Genomic DNA, 19,760 nt, shown 5'->3' with positions numbered 1-19,760 from the left:
CTTTGTGGCCCCTTCCAGTGAGCCCAGCAACAGCGGCACTTACCCAGCACGTGAATCTCCCCTTCGCTCTGATCCAAAGAGGTATTGCTGGGGCACGTGGATGGCTCAGTCTGGCTCAGTCGTTGAGCGTCTGCCTGCAGCTCAGGTCATAGTCCCAGGGTTCTGGGATCGAGCCCCACATCGGGCTCCCTGCTCAGCGGAAAGTCTGCTTCTCCCTCTCCCACTCCCCCTGCTTGTATTCCCTCTCGCTGTGTGTGTATGTCTCTCTCTCTGTCAAATAAATAATAAAAACATTTTTTAAAAAGCAAAGAGATATTGCTGGATGAGGGGATGGGGTGAGGGGACACCACAGAGGTTTCTTCTTTCATCTGTGAGAGTCCTTGTTCTAGACTTCTGATTCTCCTGGTTCCGGGTGCCCCCTCTCAGGAGCAGGATGAATCTGGGTCTCCTACCCAAACAAGGCAGGTACTAGAGATTGCTCAGTTTGCTCGTGTCCCCAGGTGGTGGCCTGGTGCCCATCCCTGTCCCAGGTGGTGACTCATGAGGGTTTTAACCTCTTCACCACTCCCCTCTCCTACTGTTAGACCGTGCCTTGTATGCCACAGATGCTCAATAAAGTGTCTGTTGGCTGAAGTAATGATACTAGCCAGCATTCACCGGGCACTCATTGTGTGAAACACACTGCTGTTCGTGCCTTTCATGTAATTTCTCATTTAATCCTCATCACTCTCCATGGGGTAGGTACTGTTATTATTCCCCTTGCCTATATAGGGAAACAGGTCCTGAGGAGTGCAGGTCCTAAAGCTGCGAGTGTCCCAGCTAGGACTCAAACCCAAGCCACTGGCTCCACAGTCCAGGTTCTTAAACACTCACTCTGTAGGCTCTTGTGGCAAGACAGGTGGATGGATGGGGTGGGCAAGCTGGACCATACTGACTATTCCAGCTTCTCTGCTCCACTTGTGGTCTCTGTCCTCCTGTTCTGGAATAGCCTTGTGTCAGGTCTCAGCACCTTTGGGCCCGGAGGCTTGAATACCACTCTGGGCGTGAAGTTTCTCTGTGATTCTGGAACTTGCACTTCCCCCTTTCTTTCAATTAACAGAACTAACTGGGTATTTGGTATTATGAAAGAATACTGATTTTTTTTTTTTTTAGGTACAATAATGCTGCTGTAGTTCTGCTTAAGAAAAAAGCCCTTATTTTTAAGACTCACATTCTGAAATACATGTGAACTGGTAACGTTCAAAATAATATGTATTTGCTTCAAAATATAATGGACAGGCTGGAAGTCGAAGGGACAGTGTGTCTGGGAGAATGAAGAGATGAAGTAACTGTTGAAACTGCCCGTGGGGTTATTATACGCTTCATTCACCTTTCTGTGTTTGAGATATCTCTTCATGAAAAGTTAGAATCAAGGACAACAAATTTCACTCGGAATTTGTGTATTTCGAGCTCAGGTGTAGGTATGGGAGAGTTTCTTGCCTCTGCCCAGTCCACTTGTATAATAAAAACAGGGTTTTGGGGCTTTCTTGTTGCTGTTTCCAGTATGGGAGTCAATACTTGGCCCAAGGCCTTTGAAAAACCCTTTGGTAAAGCAGTGTCCAGGAGCAGTGAGGACACCAGTGAAGGTCCCAGTGGCCACATGTGTCCCCGGCTGCTCTGAGTAATGGCCGCTCGGGCCCTCCGAGGCAGTTTACAGAGCTCCCAGTTCCTGAGATCTGTTTCCTTCCAGCACCTGACTGTGGGGGGGGGGGGCCCTCCCACATTTTTTCCAAAGACATGTTTCAACAGGAGGCCTCAGATCCTCCCCCAATCCTTCCCTCAGGGCAGACATGCACAGAGCCTTCCTTTGATGGGTCTTTGTTAAGGCCCCACAGAGAACCAGAAGCCGGCATTTGGGTTTGCCTCTAGCGTGGCAGCAGGATGCAGGGAAGGTGCCCCCTTTCAGTTCTGACTTTTGACAGCAGAAGGGGCAAGATGCAGCTCTGACAGACAGTGCCTCAGACCTGATGGTACTCCTCAGCCAGCCAGCAGTTAGAACTCCTTTACCATATATGCACCCTCCCCCACATATGCAGAGGCTCCTGTTGCATTTGTTTTTGTGGGGACTCGTGCTTAATCCACATGTGGCAGAAATCCTTATGTGGAAATGGCAGGAAAAGAGGACGCCCTCGTTTGGTGGGAGTGGGATCTCTGCTTATTGTTTGCCTGCCAGGTCCGTAGACATGGGTGACGGGGACAGGAGCTCTGGTCTGATCTGCCAGAGGCTGGCATTTGTTCCATCTCCTGATTCGTTCTTTTCCCCAGTGCCCGGTTTCTGTACACCACACTCTCGGTGTGTGGGCAGGAAGGCAGAACTCCTCCCGTAGCCCTCCGGCTTCCTCAGCCTTCTGCCCCCAGCATCCTCTTCAATTCTGTCCTGTCTTCTCCTTTCATAGGCTTTGAGGCGAGTCCCTTGTGGAGAAGACGTGAGGAGGCACTGTCACTAGCTTAGCTTAATGTTCCCTGTTGCCGGTGTAGACTTGCACATGTGGGCTCCGAGAGTGGCGAACCCCAAATAGTCTGATTTTTCAACATAGGCATTTGGTGGGTATTCACGGAGCTGAACAATTTTCTAGGAATGAGGGAGACAGCAGTGAGCAGGACAGAAAAGCTTCTCCCCTCCTGGGGCTCTCATTCAAGGTTATGGGGGCGGGATTCAGAGAGTAAATGAGAACTCAGGAAGGCGCATGCTGTGTCAGGTGGTCATAAGCACTAAACTGAAGAAATTAAACAGGGAAAGGGGATAGGAAGTATTAGGGGGAAAGGTGTTGAAGTTTTAGACAGGGTGGCCAGAGGTGGCCTCCCTGGGAGGTGACACGAATACAGGCCTGTAGGAGGTGAGGCAGTGAGCAGTGGGGGTGTCTAGGCAGAGGGAGCAGCTGGTGCAAAGGCCCTGAGATATGGGCCTGGTGAGATTGAGGAGCTCCTAAGGAGGCCCATGTGGCCAGAGCAGGGAATGAGGGCAGAGAAGTGACAGGCTTGATGATCTCTTAGAATCCAGTACAAGTTTGTCTTTTCTTTGAGATGGGAAGGTATTACAGGGCTGATTGATTTGTTCATTAAATTTCAAAAAGTGCCCACATATGCCTGGAACTAAAAGAACAAAAATAAGGTACTTACCTCCCTTGTGCTGAGGCCACCACCATCCTAGTTTCTTGCTGGCAGCCAACTTCTTCACCCTGCATTGAGTGAGTTTCCTGGCTTGGATTAGGCTGAACCTTATGAAATCACCTTTTTGCAGGGCCCAGAGTGTTTGAATATTGGCAGTTTTATGAGGTTCAGCTTAATAGCTTCCTTTCCAGAGCCTGAGAAATCGACCGGTGCTTTCTTGGCGTAGGGGTTAGTAGTCAGAGGTCAGGACCTCCTTCCCTTTTCTGCATCCCACGCTGCTCTGTCAGTGACGGGCCCAACTGTGTCAGTGACGACAGCAGTGAGTACAGAAGTCCAGAGCCCCATACCCAGTCTTGCTGTTAAGCCTGACAAGAGGCTGTCTCTTCCTGCCGGGACCTTACCTGGGGGTGGCATTAGTCATTCTTTGGCTTTCTGCATCTTGGTGCCACCAGTTTTGAAATCACAGAGTGTTCCCAGAGGGAAGGGCACCCCTGGACTGTTGCCAGATGTTTGGCATGACTCACATGGTGGGGGAGCCTCTGGGGCCAGGCAGAACTTCTGGGCATTCTGGATCAGTAAATGGGCACAGTAGCTGGCAGAGCGCCCAGCCTGGGGTGTCCGTGGGGTATCTGCCGGACTGCAGCAGCTCAGGCTATGGGAGGAGGTCTGAGGAGTGATGGAGAAAGGCCTGTACCCCCTCCTGTGTGCTACACCCCTGCACTGACCAGACAGTCTCACATTTCTAGAAGCCCGGGGCACTGGGCTGTGTTCTGGGTTCGGGGTGTAAAATAAAGGTAAAGGAGTTTTGGGTCCAGCCTTGGAGGTACTCAGTCAGGAAGTTGTGTTGGTTGGTCTGTCTGTGGTTGCAAACAATGGTAGTAGCAACAGCCACAGCAGCAGCAAATAGGTAATTTTTGTAACATCGACTCTCTACCAGGAACTGTGTTAGGCACTTCCCATGAAGTGACTCATCCCAAGCCTCCCAACAAGCCTATAAGATAAGTACTCTTATTAGTCCCCTTTTTGCAGATGGGACAATTAAGTTTAAATAACTTGCCCAATGTCACACAGCTAGAAAATGGTAGTGACAAGATTTGGACCCAGGGTGTATGACTCCAGAGGCTTCACTCTGAACTCACTGTGTGTTTCTGCAGTGGTTTGCCGCCCTCAGACCTGAGCAGACATCAAAATCCCTGGGAGTGCTTGTTGAAATACAGATTGCCAGACCCCCACCCGGAGTTTCTGATTCAGTAGGTCTGGCTTGAGAATCTGCATTTTTTTTTTTTAAGATTTTATTTATTTATTTGAGAGAGAGGGAGAACATGAGAGGGGAGAAGGTCAGAGGGAGAAGCAGACTCCCAGAGGAGCAGGGAGCTGGATGCGGGACTCGATCCCACAACTCCAGGATCATGACCTGAGCCGAAGGCAGTTGCTTAACCAACTGAGCCACCCAGGCGCCCTGAGAATCTGCTTAAAAAAAAAAAAAAAATATATATATATAAATATATATAATTATTTGAGAGAAAGAGAGAGAGAGCAAGCACGTGAGAGGGGAGGGACAAGGGAGAGGGACAAGCAGACTCCCTGCTGAGCAAGGAGTCGGACATGGGGCTGGATCCCGGGACCGTGAGATCACAACCTGAGCCAAAGGCAGACGCTTAACTGTTACTCAAGCACCCAAGAATCTGGATTTTTGTCAAGTACCCAGGTGCTACTAGTGCTCCTGGGCCTGAGAGCACATTTTGGGAACCATTGATCTACTGGAATGGGAAACCCAGAAGATAATGGCCTGGTCAGATTTATGATCACACATAACAAGCCCATAGATCGGCAGCACCAGAATTGACTAATTAAGCACTTCCACAATACCTATAAGCAAGTCCTCTATGTTGTGCCACTCTGCCATCCTTGGTTTGTCTCCCATGTTCTCAGACTCATCCTCATGGGGACTGCCTCAGGGTGACTGCCACAGCTCCTATAGTCACACCTGACAAGACCATATCTAGCAACAGAAAGAGGGCATCTGTTACTGACCATTTAGCTCTAACAAGTGAGGAGACCTTTCCTAGACACCCCGCCTCTCAGATTCCCCTCATATCTCATTGGCCAGCATTGTGACACGTGACCAGGCCTGGGCAAATCACAGGCAAGAGCCCATCAGGATTTATTCTCAGGGCTGGAGGCTGGAATCATCTTTCTGTGAAGCACGTGACTTGGGAGGAGAGTGGCAATAGGAATAAAATTAGAGTAATATTTAGGAAAGAACTTGGAGAGGGGTTTGGAATTGGTAGGCAAATGACTGGATCTGCTGCAGAAGTTAGTAAAACAAAGTGGAAGTATCATACTCATACATTTTCATGTCACTGTACTTACACACTTTCTTTTATAGTTACCTGAACCAGGACATCGCTTTTGTTCTCTACTCATGTCCACCTTCGAGAAGGGGAACCTAGTCTCAGTACCATAGGAGATGCTGGTCTTGTTGAGAAATCCAGTATATAGTTTTTAAAGATTTTATTCATCCACTTTTGCAAGAGAGAGACCATGCGCGTGTATGGAGTGCGGCAGAGGGGGAAGCAGGCTCTCCACTGAGCAGGGGGCCTGACTTGGGACTCCATGCTAGTACCCTGGATCATGACCTGAGCCCAAGGCAGATGCTTAACCGACTGAGCCACCCAAACCTGAGGAATCCAGTATTTTATCTGAAAATCCAGGCAAATGCAAGCTGAAGAGTGAGGCAGCAGTCTGGGGCAGTGTGCCGGTGTTTGAGAGCATTTGCTCTGCTCAGAAACACTTGGCTCTCCCTTCTCCTTGACTAGTTGCTGTTCGAGGGGCTCCTCATAGAGGCTCAGTTTCCCCTTCTGAGAACTGGTTCATAAGGTAGCTGGATGGAAGGAGAAGAGAAGAGAAGGAGAAGAGACTAGTCAAATGCTTACCCCAGTCGCTGGCACATGATAAGTGCTCACGAGTATGACCTCTGCTATTAACAAATGGGCCTTTTTTTTTTTTTTTAAAGATTTTATTTCTTTGAGAAAGGGAGCATGGGGAGGAGGGGCAGAGGGACACGCAGACTCCCACTGAGCCAGGGCTTGGGGATAATTCCTGGGACTCCAGGATCACAACCTGAGCTGAAGGCAGATCCTTAACTGACTGAGCCTCCCAGGTGCCCCAACAAATGGAACTTTTTTTTTTTTTTAAAGATTTTATTTATTTATTTGACAGAGAGAGAGAGAGATCACAAATAGGCAGGGAGAGGGGGGAAGCAGGCTCCCTGCTGAGCAGAGAGCCTGATGCAATGCGGGGTTCAATCCCAGGACCCTGAGTTCATGACCCTAGCTGGAGGCAGAGGCTTAATCCACTGAGCCACCCAGGTGCCCCCAAATGGGACTTATTAATTGAATAATTAAGTTACCATTTAATAAGCATGCCCTCTCCTTCCAGCAGTCTGTGAAAGTGACCATTTTGCAGACTGTTTCCTGTGGATGCCTGTGGCTCGTGCTTTTGATCACAGTGTAGATACACGTGGGCTGTGGCGCTAACCTGAAGCTGGTAGTGATTCTGGCTTCTCTAGGTTGTTGGGTGGATTCAGTGCATGAAAGTATGTACAGCGCTTAGAACCACAGAGAGCACTTGATACACACTGGACAGTAGACCCTTGAATGACTCAGGAGTTAGGAGAACCAGCCCCCTCATGGCCAAAAATCTGTATATAACTTTTGACACCCCCCAAACTTAACTCCTAATAGCCTGTTATTGACCCGAAGCCTTACTGATCACATTCACATATTTTGTATGTTGTATTATATGCTGTTATTTTTGGAATAAAGCTGGAGAAAAGAAAATGTTATTGAGAAAATCAAAAAGAAGAGAAAGTACGTTTATACCGCTGTACTGTAAGAGCTATGCAAGTGGACCTGCCCTGTTCAAACCCATGTTCAAGGGTCATCAGTATTTTTTGTGTGTGTGAATGAGAAGGGCAGTAAGAATCTTTATTCTTTTTTCCCCACTCAGCTGCCCAGGATTTAAACAACATGACCACAATCACCCCGTTTTCAAGGTTGAGGCTGAATCTGATTGAGGGCAGCATGTCATAACTACAGTGGATAACTGTTGAGCATTTTTTGTGGGTTAGGCTAAGTGCTCACTCTACTGACCTAACTCTCCCATTCACCCCATTTTACAGATGCAGCAGCCAGGGCCCAGTGGGGGACCTCTCTCATCTTTCAAGGAGATCTGGTGCAGTGGTTAAAACTGGAAACCCAGAGCCTCGATCTTCTGGGTTACCTCCCCTCTAGACCACTTCCTTGTATTGTGACCTCCAGCCTATGACTTCTGTTCCTGAATTTTCTCATTTGTGAAATAGGAATGATAATAGTACACACTAAGAGGGTAGCTGTGAGGGCTGGGGAAGAGAACTCCCGCCACGTGCTTACAGGGATGCCTGGTGCAGGGTGAGCCCTCCCGTTTTCTGGCCGTTGTTATTATTAGGCAAAGCCATGAGGCTGTGCTTGCAAAGCTGGCCGGAGGGGCCCAGCGGCGGTGCTTAATCATTAAGCTGCGTTGCCTCTGTGAGCGAGGGAGCCAGCGGGCGGGGAGAGGACGGGGAGTCCGCCCAGGGAAAGGAGCCCACCTTCGGATGGTGAGTTTGTGAATGGAGCCGGCGAGCGCCAGCTGGGGGCCAGGGGAGGCGGTGGGCACGGATCCAGCCCTGGCTCGCCCCGGGGAACAGGTGGCCCGCTCCTGGTTCGGCGCTCGCAGGCGAGCCGTCTTTGTTACCTTTGAGCTTTCTCTGCAGCCCATTCAGGCTCCTCAGACCACGTGTCTGGTGAGTAAAGAGTCCTCCCCCCCCCAATCTCTCCCCGCTCCCTCCGCCCAGGGACTGTGGGCGTAGCGGTGGGCGAAGAGGCCCTCCTTGGGAGCGCGCCGGTTCGCTTCGCGGCGAGCGGGCGGGCGCGGGGAAGTCCGCGGCCGAGGTGTGCTTGCGGCCGCTGGGAGAGTCGCTGATGGGAGCCGGCGCGGCAGGTTCCCGTTTCCGCATTCCAGACACCCGCGGCCTGCGGGGCGGGGAGCCGGCGGGGGATGGGGGGAGCCGGCGGCGGCGCGCGGGCAGGTGGCCTTGCCGGGAGCAGACCCGGCGCCCGCGAGCTCCCCTCGGTCACCTGCCTGGTCACCTGCCGGCTCTGGGATCGGGGTGCGCTCGGGCCGGCTCTGGGGTGAGTGACGTTTGCTAAGTTTGCTGGTAACTTGTAGAGCAGAGAAAGGTAACGATGTGTTTCTCGGTTTCAGGAATGAGACTGGTGCTTTTTTTGTTTTCTTTCCCCCACCCCTCCTCTGGCGTGAAATGTTTACCTGTCTGCTCCTAACTGTGAAGAAAGGTGGGTGGAGTGTTGAGGGAGTGAGAAGAAAATGGAAGCTATTTCTCCCCCAAGGAAGGAATCATTCCATGAATGCTGAGCACCTGTGGGATGCAGACTTACCTGTCAGGGGCTGTGGGGCATCCCTGGTACAGAGCTGTGTGGCCTCAGGTGGGTTTCTTTCCCTCTCTGGGCCTCCATATACTCATCTGATGAAGCACGAAATAGGAGCAGTATCCACAGGCCTTTCCAGTGACTCTTATTATGTAAAATGCTCACAGCCTGGGCACCCAGTGGTACTCAGTGTCCGCTGTCCCTGTGCCCCCCCACCCCCCTCAAATTCTCTGGCCTTATTTCTGACTTCTCAACTGCTGCTGGCTGTACTCCAGCAGCTCGGGCCTCCTCCTGTTCCTCCTCCTGTTCCTCCCTCAGGGCCTTTGCCCTGGCTTTTCCCTCTGCCTAGAACACTTCCCTTAGTATCCCCTTCAGGTCTCTGCTCAAATGTCACCCTCTCCGTGAGGCCTCTGTCCTTACTAAATAGCACTTTCTCCACGACTCTTAGCCCTTTAAATGTGCTTTATTTTTCTTCATAGCATTTATTAGCCCTTGACATAATTGCTTATCATTTGCCTCCCCCCCCCCCGCTAGGCTCCATAAAATTGTGGTAGGTGTGGGATAAATTATTTTATGAATGAATGTATGATATAAGGTGCAATAAGTCAGAGGACGGATGGCTGTCCACTCTTGGGGTTTGAGTTAGAATGTCACCGACATGCAGCTGTGGGGAGGTGGCATACCCACACTCTCCCTTTGATCCTCATGGGGCCTGCCCGAGGCATCCAGGCCTCTGGCTTCCTGCCCCTCAGCCGCTTCAGTCTGTTCAGTCCTAGCCCTGCCCATGGCTCATCCAGGCAGCCTGGATTCATGTGGCAGGGGATGGATGGCCTTTGCCCTGTGAGTGTGGACGATGTATGCAGGTTCATTCAGGTGGGGAGGCTTTGTGGGAGACATCACCCAGACATACACATGTCCCCCTCTATATGGGAAGCCTGCCTTATTGCTACATCCTGCATGGTGTTCCTGCAGAAGGTCGGGGAATGCCTTGGAAATAAGAATTAACCGGCCAGGCACTGTTTATTGGTCTTCTGTGCTTTACCCGGCCATCATTCTCATCCTGGGGCTGAACAGATTTTAATTAAATGGTGAACTCAGTGAGTCTCTATCGTAGCTGACACCCCATCAATCCTCTGGCTCCTGGTGTCAGCAGCTGGTTCTGTAAAAATACCGTGGGCAGGGCTTCCCTAGGCTCTGTGGATCCAGGTTAGTGGCCCTCTTGGATTTCTCCCAACAGCATGAGACACTGAGGGACTGAGGTGCTGACGGACTTGCCGCTGCATCATACACCATCACACCTCTGGGCCTGCCGCTATATTAAGGATGTGCGAAGTGTCAGTGGAGCGGCTCCTGCAGCATCGAACCATGCCCTTCGAGCTCCAAGTGCAGTGGTTTTGGAGCTGGGTTGAGGCCCCTCCTAAGAGGCCACTGCACATAAGGCTCAGGTCCCAGCACTGCCCACACTCTGGGCACAGTGTTTACCTTTTCTGGGCCTCTGTTTCCTTATATGGAAAATGGGAATAATTGATAATTCCTGCCTTCAATGAGAAGTTCAAGTGAGATCAGGTGATCCAGTTAGCACCATGTCTAATACATAGAGAATAATTGCTAAATGGGAGTGAGAATTAGGAATCCAAGCCCCTTTTAAATTTTTTTCTGTCCCTGTTTTGTGGACTCCTCTCTGCCCCATGTCCATGTCCGCATCCTCCCACAGTCCTGCGCTCAGAGTAACAACCAAGTACTGTATAGGTCTTAACACATTTGCCTCCATTGTTACATAATCCTGTAGAGAGAAATGTTATCCCATAAGGGATAATATTACCCTCATTTTCCTGCATTTGGCTTTTCTGACGCGGCAATACCACGTAGAAATGCCTTCAAGTTCGTAGCACTCACATTTGCGCTTTTTTTTTTTTTTTAAGATTTTATTTATTTATTTATTTATTTATTTGACAGACAGAGATCACAAGTAGGCAGAGAGGCGGGCAGAGAAAGAGGGGGAAGCAGGCTCCCTGCCGAGCAGAGAGCCTGATGTGGGGCTTGATCCCAGGACTCTGGGATCATGACCTGAGCCTAAGGCAGAAGCTTTAACCCACTGAGCCACCCAGGCGCCTCCACATTTGCTCTTTTAATGGCTGCGTAACACATGGTGGTGTGGGTGTACCATAATTTATTTAGCCAGGCCATCCCTCTGCTCATTCCCTTTGTTTCTGTGGCTTTTTTTTTTTTTTCAGATTATTATTTTTATCGATAGACTTCTTTAATTAGATTGCAGGCATCCAACCTGCTTTGCCACCTTGTTAACTTAAGCTCTCAGCCTTTGAGAATGAATATGAAGTAGCATTAACATAATGATAGCTCTGGCCCAGATTGGAGATGTATTTTCTGGACGGTTCTCACCAGGTCCAGCACAGCTTTGAACTGTCTACTTTAAATGCTTTTTAATTATAAAAGTGATTAATAGATTTCATCACCCTTAATACAGATCAGTCGTGCCTAATGAGTACTTGTTAACAAAATGAGAGGAGATTCGTGCGTTTTCATTTTAAGGGTCTTTGTTATCTGTATGTGACCGATTTGGTGGGGATCTTGGATAGATGGGCATGTTTGATTTTTAGGTGGTCCTTTAATATTGGGCTTTGTGAAGCTTATACAGTGGTGTACAAGGTAGAGGTTTCTTCCAGTTCTCTATTACTACGGAACAAGCACCCACAAAACATAAGGCCTTAAAATGACGAACTCCGATTTACTGAGTCTCATGTGGATGGCTTTCCTGCTGGTTTTGACGGGGGTTTCTTGGGTGGCTACAGACAAAGGGTGGATGGAGCTGGGACCCTCAAGCTGTTTTACTCGTGTGACACCTTGGAGATGGCTGGGCCACCCTCACTGTGGTCTCCGTTCTTCTTCCGTGTGGCCTCGCCAGCTGGTAGACTGGCTATGGACTTACAACATGGCAGCCCAGGGCTTCCTAAGCCCTCTGATGGCCTTGTCCAGAACTGGCCCAACTCACTTCAGCCTCATTCCGTTGGCTCAAGTGAGTCACAGGGTCAGCCCCAATGTAGCGTGGGAGGGCTGACGTAGGACTTGAGTTCCAAGGGGTGGGGCCCAGTGGGGGCCATCTTTAGAGACTACCACAGCCTTCATTTTCTCATGTAAGGAGAAGTGCCAAGGTGAGCCGGAGAAGGTGGTGGCACAACTTACCATCACGCCTGTGTCCTGGGCTCCTCTCTCTCTGCGTCGCTGCTATCCTTCGCCTCATGGTGATAGGAAGGCTCTTCTGCCTCCAGCCCCACGTCCTTGTCACAGGCAGGAAGAAGCAAAACTCTTAAGGGAAGGGAGTCAGTGCCTCTATCAGGAAACCACAACCTTCCTTGAAATCTTCAGCTGACTTCTACTTGTGTTGCTTTGGCGAGAGAACCCCACGGCTTGACCATCCCTAGCTACAGGGAAGTCTTGGAAATGAAGTTTTTAAAGCTGGGCTTTTCACTGGGGCACCTGGGTGGCTAAGTCAGTTGAGTGTCTGTCTTCAGCTCAGGTCATGATCCCAGGGTTCTGGGATCAAGCCCCACATTGGGCTCCCTGCTTGGCGGAAAGCCTGCTTCACCCCCTCCCTCTGCCTGCTGCTCCCCTACTTGTGCTTTCTCTTAAAATCTTAAAAAAAAAAAAAAAAAGAAGGGCGCCTGGGTGGCTCAGTGGGTTAAATCCTCTGCTTTCGGCTCAGGTCATGGTCTCAGGGTCCTGGGATCAAGCCCCGCATCGGGCTTTCTGCTCAGCAGGGAGCCTGCTTCCTCCTCTCTCTCTCTGCCTGCCTCTCTGCCTACTTGTGATCTGTCTGTCAAATAAATAAATAAAATCTTTAAAAAAAAGAAAAAAGAAAAGAAAAAAATCTGGGCTTATCACCACCCTAAATGAAGGGTCAGTACTGAAGAAAAAGAGAATGGACATGCCAGTAGCGGCATCTAGAAGTGTCTGTCCGGACAGTCTAGGAGGCATTGAGGCAGCACGCATTCATTTACCGTCTGTTAAGGAAGTGCTTGGGGTAGGCCGGGCACCAGGCCCCTTAGAGAGGCTGCAGGTATCTGGGAAGGGAGCACATCTGGGGGTTAAACTGATCCTTTGCAGCCCCTAACTAGATAATTGCTCAGCTCACGCCTCCCAGCTAGATGTTTGAAGTTAGACTAATGATAATAACCAGTCTCATTAAGGGCTTACCTTGTGTAGAGGAACTACGAACCAACCCACTCCATCTTTGCCACGGCCCCACAAAGTAGGCACTGTTACCAGCCTCCCTTTTCAGATACAGAAACAGACCCGCCAAGTTAAGTGACTTGCCATAGGCCCTTCTTGCTTCCCTCCCTCCCGCCTGCTCCTGGGGAGCAGTGCAGTGGACACATGACACGCGGTCTCAGGCTGTCTGGCTCTGGAGTTGCTGAACCAGTGCGCCATACTTTTTGAGTTTATTTCCAGAACCGTTTCTTGTGGAAATGAATATGTAAGTTACGGCGGGACAAACCATGAAGCAGAAGCCACCTACTACTTCATCCCCTCCACTCCTGCTTCCTCCCTCACTGATCCCATCTGTCAGTCACTTGGTGAACATGCTTCCTCACCGCTTTCTCAATGTATTCCATTTTTTAAAGATGGTCTCTGGGCACACAACAGCAGATTAATCAGAATCCTTGGTGCACAGTACACTGGCATTTTGAGGTTCACCTAAAATGTCTGTTATAAAATATCCGCCTGCCCAGGAATGAGAACAGGAGCAGTAACACATGAACCTGTGTTGTGGTACTTCTCATCCCACCCCCTGCCTGCCCTCCTCGAGGTGACCAGCACATCGAATTTGTTGTTTGTCATTCTTTATCTTAAAAACAATTGTGGGGGCGCCTGGGTGGCTCAGTGGGTTAAAGCCTCTGACTTCGGCTCAGGTCATGATCTCAGGGTCCTGGGATCGAGCCCTGCATCGGGCTCTCTGCTCGGCAGCAAGCCTGCTTCCCTTCCTCTCTCTCTGCCTGTCTCTCTGCCTACTTGTGATCTCTGTCTCTCAAATGAATAAATAAAATCTTTATAAAAAAATTATGTTTGAACTTTATACAAATGATATTGTCTACAAATGATGGATAGTCTTGTAGGACTTACATTTTTTACATAATATTGTGATTCTAAGATTGAGCCAGACTGTTTTCGGATAGCTGTAGTTCATTCTGTTTTTAACTGCTGTGTGATATTTCACTGTCTGAATATACCACATTTTTTGTGTTTGTTATTTGCATGCCAATGAGCGTTTCACTAGTTTCTAGATTTTTTGCTGTTCATGGGCTACTGTGAATGTCGTTCACATATTTCCTAGTGGGCATCGATGAGAATTTCTTTGGGGGGTGTACTGGGCACCAGATTGATGGGTTGTAGGATGTGATCATCTTTGACTTTGCCAAATATTGTCAGACTGTTCTCTAAACCTTGTTGCCAAGGGCTCGGGTTGGTAAAGCTTTTTTTATTTTTTGCCAGATACAAAATGAAATTCCATGGTTTCAGTTGTGCTTCTGTGAAGACTAATAAGACAGAATATCTTTTACTTTTCTTCCGGATATAGCTTGGTCATCACTTTGGCTACTTTTTGGTACTGATCTGTAGGTGTTTTTTATGTACACTTGATCCTGGAACTAGGTGGGAGTTAGGGGTGCATACCTACCATGTAGTTGAAAATCCATGTATAACTTTTCACTCCCCAGAAACTTAACTACTAATTGTGTACTATTGATTAGAAGCCTTACTGGCAGCATAGTTGATTAACACGTGTTTTATGTGATATGTATTATGTACTGTATTCTTAAAGTAAGCCAGAGAAAAGAAAATGTTATTGAGAAAATCACGAGGAAGAGAAAATGCATTTATAGTACTGTATGGACTACGTGGACTTGCACAGTTCCAATCTGCATTGTTTCCAGGTCAGCTGTATTCTGGCTACGGACCCTGGGGCAGCAGCCTGTTTAACCTAACTGTACATTTTGGGATTCTCATGTCATCCTTTCCTTGGTTGTTCCTTCTCCCCTGTTTGCTCTCTCCCCAGCTTCGTGATAGCTTTTTGTGTATCTGCAGCTCACAGTGATTCTCTCTTCTTTGGAATGGTCCTTAATTTGTGGGCATTGTTATACATTGATGTAGATGTAGGACCTGTTCCACTCACTCTGCAGAGCTTTTTGATCCCAGTAGGTTCAACATCCTACTTCAACTGCATAAAATAGAAAACTGCATATAAAACAAAAGGACAGTGGCCTAAGCAAGATGAAAGTTTAGTTCTCTGTCACATAAAGAAACCCAGTGCTGCATTCTTATCGCAGACCCGGGCTTCTTCTACCACTTTGATCCATCATCCTTGTCCTCCTACCTCATGATTCAAGATGGCTACTCAGGCTCCAGCCATGGCATCCCAGCAAGCTGGGAAGAAGGGATGAACCTGGGCACCCCTGTCTCTAAAGAGTCTAGAAGACTTAATGGAAGGAGCACACACATTTTCTACATTCTGATTCTTGCTCAGTACTTAGTCCCAGTACCATTTATAGTTGCAAGGGGTCTGGGAAGTATAGTGTTTATTTCGTAGGACCTTGTTCTAGGCTAAGAAAACCTGCTAAGTTAAAAGGAGAGATTCACTATTGGATTAGGCAGCCAGCAGCTTTACTAGTTCATGTTCCCTAAAAAAGTGTTCCCTAAAAAGAAGTGTTCCCTAAAAATGGCTCTTAGAGGAGCTGCCAGACAACCAGGATGGTACCTCAAGATGATGCTCCTTTTGATTCTTTGATTTATTACACAACTACTTCTTGAGCACCTGTTTTGTTCTGGCACTGTTCTGGGAGTTGGGAAGACAGTAACGGACAAAACAAATGAAGGTCCTCATGGGGCTTACATTGTGAAAGGGAAGATAGTAAAGAAACAAAGAGTATATAGTAAGTCCAAAAGAGAGAATGAGTGTGAAAAACAGTAAAGGCGGGTACACACGATAAGTAGCATGGGGTGGTCTCTAATTTTTGAAGACATGTGATGCTGTTGTAGAGAGTGGGGGGTCAGGGCAGGCCGCTTTCAGGAGATGACATTAGAACAGAGGTGAGGAAGGGGAGTGTGGGAGTTGTGTGTGTATCTGAGGGAAGAGCATTTGGGACCAAATAAGTACAGGAAGCAGGGGAGAGGAGAAAGGTTGGGGGAGGTGAGAGGGGCCAGTCGATTGTGTGTGGTCGTGGGGGCCACACTGAGGACTCTAGCTTTACCCACACTGACATGAAGCCCCAAGAGAAAGATGCCATCTGATAATCAGCTGTTGAGAGTGACAGTACTCACAAGCCACTTCTCTGAGTCAGGCTTTCTCTTTAATTGCCTCTAGACACCTTGTGCAGAAAGTAAATAGTTTCAGCTTACCTAAGACCACTCTGGTTTTATTTTTAAGGGCCACCATCCACCCCCAGTTAAATAGTTTGGTTTTTATCTATGAAACATAAGGATTTTTTTTTTTAAGGGCACAATAACAATATTATGGTCCTGATTAAAATAACTAGCAATAGGGATGCCCGGGTGGCTCAGTGGTTAAGCCTGTGCCTTCGGCTCAGGTCATGATCCCAGGGTCCTGGGATCAAGCCCTGCTTTGGGCTCCCTGCTCGGTGGGGAGCCTGCTTCTCCCTCTCTCTGCCTGCCTGCCAAACCCTTCTGCCTACTTGTGATCTCTGTCAAATAAATAAATAAAATCTCTGTCTGTCAAATAAATAAAATCTTTAAAAAAATAACAATAACAATAATTGCTTGATGTCATCTGGAATCCAGTTAGTATTAACATTTCAGATCATCTCATAAATGTCTTTTTAGAATTGATTTGTTCTGATCAAGGTCCACTGTGGGATTTGGTTCACATGCCTAATAGTGTCATTTAATCTATGGGTCCCCCACCATTCCCCTGCCCCATTTTTTTGTATAGTTTATTTGTTGAGAAAAGCCCTGTAATTTGTTGTGTGAATCTCCCAGAGTCTGTGTTGGGGATAGTATTTCCACGTTAGTAGTGAACTTGTTCTTTTGTCCCTCTGTTTTCTGCAAATAGGTGGTTGCGTTCGGAGCCTGGATTGGATTCAGGTTTGGGATGTACACACACACACACGCGCGCGCGCACGCACACACACACACATATTTGTGTGTGTGAGAGGCGAGGATGGCAGTGAATTCTCCAGGGTGCTGTTGCGTGTTCTGTCAGCAGGTGTGCAAAGCCCATGGTCTCTCTCTGTCCTGTTCTGTAGAGTTACTGGCTGGAAATAACCATTTCCTAGACCCATGATATCACTTGGGGTTTGCAAAAATTGTGACATTTGTAGTTCTGTCCTCCTCTTCATTTATTAGCTGGAATATATCTCCAGAGAGAAACCTCCCTCATCTATTATTCAGGTATCCTGAGGGTATCGACTCTTTTGAACTTTTGTTTACATTAGAAATGAGTATCGAACAACTGGGCTGGTGGCTTCTGATCTGCAGTTTTTCCCTTCAGTGATTCAAGTTGTCTTTGTTTTCGTGTTCATTCATTCGATGTGTACTGGTCTCCGCTGTTGGCAAGCCTCCTCTTGGTTCGGGAATAAAGAGACGAACTGTCACAGATACCTCATTGTTTAGGCACAGGTGCTGCGGGCCTTACCTTTGGCCAGGTGGAGCCTGTGTGTGTCACCCTATGTCACCAGGGAGAGATGACTCCAGGCTGCTGTTGACATTTCCATTTTTGTTCTCTTTCACTGGCCACATATTATCAGACCTACAGCCTCTAGAGAGTTCTTGCTTCATGCCAGGGGATTAAACCCTTAGGCTTGGGTTTTTGAGCATCTGAATTTCTTGTGATCAGAAACTCCATTTCTAGACAAAAGAACAAAAAAGGGCTCTGCTCAGTTGGAGGGGCTCTCCTTCTAGTAGCCTCACCAGGAGCGAGCCGTGACCCCAGGCAGTGTTGTCTGGGTCATAAATTCTTTGGAGCAAGAGCACGCATGAAATCACTCGGATGCCTTGGGATCAGTTAGGCATTCTGTTGCGCACTACCTAAGGGCTTTCTTTTCTTCTGGAGATTACAACACATTTACTCCCCCCTCAGAGGGGAGTTGATCCAGAATGATGTCAAATTCATTAATTCATCCAGTCCCTGACTTGTTCCTTTGGCAGATATTTACTGAGCATTGCAGGCCTCCTGAAGCCTGGGGTCAGAGCCTGGGAAGGCCTGTCCTCCTGGAGTGTAGGTTCACGTTGAAGGTCACAGAAGGGAGAGTAGTAAACAGATGAATTCAGGTGGGGATGAGCAGTGCTATGAAGTGATTAAAGCAGAACGATGAGAGGCACCCTGGAAGATAGAGGGGGCTGTGGGAAGCTGGATAGCGGGGGAGCTCGGGGGTGAGCTTTGCCTGGGCAGGACAGAGGTGCCAGCCTTGCAAGAAATCTGGGGTGAGAGGCGTGCTGGTGTGAAGAACAGCCAGCGCGGAGGTGCTGAGGCAGAAGTGAGTTAGGTGTGTGGAGGAATGGGCGAGTAGCCCATGTGGCTGGTGCGTCGTGGAAGGGGATGGAAGGGCGGGCAGGAGCGGGAGCCTGGTAGAGGGTTCTGCTTATATTCTGAGTGTTCTCGCCGGCATTGCCTCTTGTTGCCTTGAAAGCTTGATGGAGGGGTGACCGTGGGAGGAGGAGGGAAGCAAGTGTTATCAGAGGGAGGGGAGGCGTGTGGTACCCAACCCCAGTGCTTACATCCGTGCTCGAGACAAGTGCATGGCCTGACAACTTGCTACGGGATGAGTCAGTGGGTGGTGAGTGGGGTGAGAGATTGGCGGCTTCGGTCTGCAGGTTTGGGAGGATGGTACTAATGACTGTCCCTGGCCCCCTTTAACACGGGCTGAGGTGTCCTATTCACACAGGTCTCTTTTGACCCTCTTTATGGTGCACTCTTATTCCCCATTTTACAGATGAGGAAACTGAGGCCCAAGGAGACTAAAACCTTGGTCTTTGTCACTGGGCAAGTCAGGGCTGGGTTGGAACCTGGATAGCCCAACCCGCAATCTGACCTTGCTCCCCTTTCTCTCAGTCCAGACACAGCTGTTAATTCATGATGCTGACACAGCCCGTCCCCAGGAGGAGCTGATGTCAGTGTCCTACAATGATGAAGTCAGGAAGGGCTCAAGTCCACAGAGGTGGCCCTTCCATAGTCCCCACTAACCTAGATCCTGATGTGCCTTTTATTACAGGGCAGAAAACGGACTTTCTGGGTGCTGACACATGGGTAACTTTAGGTGTGGGCCAGATAAGGTGTGTGTAGGCCCTCGGACTTTGAGCCCTGAGCCTGCTTAACTGATAGGGCAGAAAGTCTCCTTGCCCATCAAATCCTTCTTATCTCCTCCTCCAGGGATCCACGTGTAAAAGGAGCTCACTCCCTGTGTGGGTGTGACCCATGGGATACCTGAGCCAGCCACATGGCTTTACATGGTGTCCTCTAGGAGAGAATGGTGTCCCCCCACCTCTGTCTCCATGTAGGGTGGGTGAAAGATGGTGCACTTTGCCTCTGCTTGCTGCTCAGCATCACTGAGAGCTGCTGGTCCTTTCCTGCTCTTTCTTGCATTTAGGTCACGTGGCAGAAATTTAATATTGATCGTTTTTTTATTGATTTAAAACTTACAGAAGCCACATGCTGATTGTAAACATTTCAAGCAGCAAAGCAGTATGTAAAGCAAAGCATGGCAGTTGCTTTTTCCCCTGGTGACCCTGGCACCTGCCTGGTGTGACACTAAGTGTGCCCTTCTTGCTGTGTGTGTAGTACATGGTGTTTAAGAGCCTGGGCTCTGGGGCCACAGTGCATGGGTTAAAACCCCAGTTTTGTTATGAACTGAGTTGGGCCTTAATCATCCTGTGCCTCATTTTCCCCATCTGTGAAATGGTGATGGCCTTAACCTCTTGGCCTGTAAGGATTCATCATGTTAATATATGTAAAAGTTAAGAGGTGCCTGGCATGTGATAAGTACTCTCATGTTAGCTATTTCTGGTACACGCATATGTAATTGTTCTAGAAACATACTCTCTAGGTAAGTTGTTCTGCAGACTACATTGTCCTTTAAGGATCTGCCTTGGAGAGCCTACCGTAGCTTTGGGTCAAGG

General features: G+C 48.7%; 1 protein-coding gene across 4 annotated transcripts in view; it reads left to right on the top strand.

Moving 5' to 3' along the window:
- SIPA1L3 (signal induced proliferation associated 1 like 3) overlaps positions 1-19,760 on the top strand; it is a 233,800-nt gene that overhangs the window by 6,545 nt on the left and 207,495 nt on the right. Inside the window, exon 1 of one of the 4 annotated variants that reach the window (XM_059382995.1) lies at positions 7,691-7,789. The exons of 1 other annotated variant lie outside the window; for it this stretch is intronic. The gene's annotated coding sequence lies outside the window, so the exon portion shown is untranslated. Of the gene's footprint in view, positions 1-7,690; positions 7,790-7,837; positions 7,976-8,210; positions 8,364-19,760 lie in introns of those variants that run through there. 2 more of the 4 variants (XM_059382998.1, XM_059382996.1) reach the window with 2 other exon arrangements.

Source organism: Mustela nigripes, chromosome 17 (genome assembly GCF_022355385.1).
Source record: "Mustela nigripes isolate SB6536 chromosome 17, MUSNIG.SB6536, whole genome shotgun sequence".
Classification (NCBI taxonomy): domain Eukaryota; kingdom Metazoa; phylum Chordata; class Mammalia; order Carnivora; family Mustelidae; genus Mustela; species Mustela nigripes.
Note: the sequence above shows the minus strand (reverse complement) of the source record. Positions and strands in the feature narration are given on the sequence as shown.